Source organism: Sturnira hondurensis, unplaced genomic scaffold, assembly GCF_014824575.4.
Source record: "Sturnira hondurensis isolate 20B ecotype Veracruz unplaced genomic scaffold, ASM1482457v3 Scaffold0014980, whole genome shotgun sequence".
NCBI lineage: Eukaryota > Metazoa > Chordata > Mammalia > Chiroptera > Phyllostomidae > Sturnira > Sturnira hondurensis.
In genome coordinates this window covers 1-2,849 of record NW_028087611.1, presented here as the reverse complement: position 1 = coordinate 2,849, position 2,849 = coordinate 1, and the positions used below count along the sequence as shown (strand labels likewise).

At 60.8% G+C, this 2,849-nt stretch overlaps 1 pseudogene; it reads right to left on the bottom strand.

The window, feature by feature from the left end:
• Positions 1-1,035: 1,035 nt before the first annotated feature.
• On the bottom strand, positions 1,036-2,844 carry LOC118999598 (leukocyte immunoglobulin-like receptor subfamily A member 6; annotated as a pseudogene).
• Positions 2,845-2,849: the final 5 nt, after the last annotated feature.

Here is a 2,849-nt window from a genome sequence, read left to right as displayed (position 1 = left end):
TGACCTCACAGCCCTGGTGCACCAGGAATGGCTGACCCCCCATCCAGTCACTATGGCCCAGAGGTTAGCCACATGCCCCCGGTCACCCAGCCTGGTCGGGGCAGGGCTGGGATAGGACCCCGGGATGTGGGTTCCTGTGCTGTCCTCCTGTTCCTCCAGGTGGACACAAGCTTCGAGTTCTGGGCTCCCTGGGAGGCCCCTTTCTAGGAGGTCAGAGCCAGAACTGAAAGGAAACCTAAGCCCTGGACCATGAATCTCTCCTTCTACGCTTGGGACCCAGAGGCACAGAGGGGGGCAAGGGCGTGGCCAAGTCCGAGCCTCCAGAGGCGCCTGAACTTGCCCAGGACTCTGCCTCTGTCCCCAGGGACACACCCACCACCTCCCCACATACACTCTCACTGATCGATCTGCAGGCCTGTCTGTGGATCCCCCAGTCCCACCCATGGGGGATTCTCCATCCTCAGGAACCTCCCAAAAATTCACGACGGGGTAAGTGGTGGGGGCTGCCTTCACCCTGCTTCACCCTGGCTGCCCTTCCCATGGGTGGGACCATAGCATCTCCCTCTTCCATGACCCCCCACCCATCAGCTGATTGCCTCACAGCCCCTGGGGCCCAGTGATCCCCCACCCAGCATCTCTGTCTGGCCCCCAGCCTCTTTGGGAGAGAAGGGTGCCAGTGAGGCTGATGTTCTCTCTAGGAGCAAGGCCTCTGCTATACAGCATGCTCGTCTCAGCCTCTTAGTCTCTGGGAGAAGGAGGGGGATCGGGATGGGTGCCCCTGGTCTTTCCTCCTTTTGCTCAGCCTGAGGCCTCTCCAGCCTCCCTGGGCTCCTGGAAGTTGTCTAGGCCCCACATGGAGGATGAATTTGAGGCAGCAGTGAGGTAGTTCTGTTTGTTCAACCCTCTGTGAGGTGAGAGTCCCTCAGGCTGACCCTGATTCAGAGACCACCTCACTCTGTATCCAGCCAAAAGTTCCCTGGGGGACAGGGTGCTGACCTGACCAGGAGGACACAGGGGTGGGGTAGGGATGCTCACCTGAGACAAGGAGCTCCAGAGGGTCACTGGGCTGTGACAGCTGGAAGGGGGAGGAGCTGAGTGAGCTGTAGCACCTATAGGTGCCGAGGTGGCCCGAGGTCACAGGGCTGATGGTGAAGTTGGCCTGAGAGGGGGCCGCTGTGTCCTGCAGAGGAAGCTGCTGGGGAGGGTCCAGGGACCCCTCCCTGTGCAGGTGGAAGGTGTCAGCCCTGACCTCAGATTGACACTGCAGGGTCACGTTCGCTCCCCATGGCACTGAGAGTCCAGGCTGGGCTGAGAGGGAGGGTTTCCTGTCCATTCCTGGGGAGAGGAGGGCTGTGATGTGCAGAGGGTCACCCCTCCCCCCATGCTCTTGTCCCTGAGCTGAGAGACCCTGTCCTTCCCCAGGGACACTGTCTGTGACCCCTCTCAGCTCCTCTCAGTCCCTTTGGGTGGGAGTCTTTTATCTCCATGCCTGCAACTCCCTCCCTCAGACCTCAGCCCCCCTCAGCCACTGCTCTAGGACCCTGACCTGGACCCGATCACCACCACTGTAACCCCAGGCTGGCCCTGAGCAGACAGTCAGGACAGGGGGCAGGGCAGGGCTCCTCACCTGCAATCAGGATGTCCAGGGGGGCGCTGGGGGCCGACCACACATAGGAGAGGTTGTGTCCACTGTAGCACCTCTACTGGCCCCCGTGGGTGAGGTTCACAGGGCCCAGGGGGAAGCTGGGGCTGTGCTGCCCATGGAGATGCTGGTGGGGCCCCTCATCCTTGGTCAGAGCGAATCTGTCAAAGCCGGGCTCTGAGTGACACTGGAGGGTCAGGTCATCTCCAGGCAGCAGCAGGGGGCCTGGCTGGGCTGAGAGGGAGGGCTCCCTGTACACACCTGGGGAGAAGGGTCATTGTTACCCAGGGAACACAAACACACACACACCACCCACTGGGGCTGCAGGGATAGCTCTCAGTTGTCTCTCCCTAAGTCTCTTCCCTGTGGTTCTGTCCCCAGTAAACCTGTGTCACTGACCCCCACAACCCCCACAGGTTTCCTAGGCACAAGGTTTAGATCAGTTATTTGGGGAACAGGAAAGAATTGCAGCCAAGTGTGGGCCACCTTACCTGTGACCTCAAGGTGCAGGGGGTCACTGGGCTGTGACCACACATTGGGGTTGGAGCTGGAGGAACCATAGCATCTGTAGGTCCCCCCATGGGAGGAGCTCAGGGGGCCCACAGGGAAGACAGCCTGCCTCCTCCTCTCATGGGATCTCCATTCTGATTTCCTGTGTTGGGGCAGCTCAGCCCCTCCCTCCTTCAGCAGGTGGAACGTGTCCAGCGTGGACTGTGAGCTGCACAATAGGGACACGTTCCCTCCTGAGGTCACCACGGGGCCAGGGTGGGCTGAGAGGGAGGGTGCGCTGTGCTCTTCTGAGGGAGAAGGAGGATCTGAGTTAGAGGGGGACCGTCACCCCACCTTCCCCAGGTGTGGGCTGAGAGGGGTGAGGCCCCCTGAAAACCTCACTCTGTCCCCTTCATCCTCTAGGAGGAGCCCACAGTGGGGAGGAGACCTGGGTCCCCCTTACCTGTCAGCACCAGGAGCAGGGGCTCACTCCTCTCAGACAGGCTGCCCTCAGTGCTGTACACACACTGGTACAACCCTGTGTGCTGTGAGCTCATGGACTGAATGAGGAACCTGGTCATGTTGCTGGAGGCCTGTGGGATGATCGCATCCAAGGGCTCAGATCTCCTCTCTTTTTACAGAGCGTAGCCATCCGCCTACAGAGATCCCTGACACCAGATGGTCACAGGGCTCCCCTTGCTGACGATGGGGCCTGGGT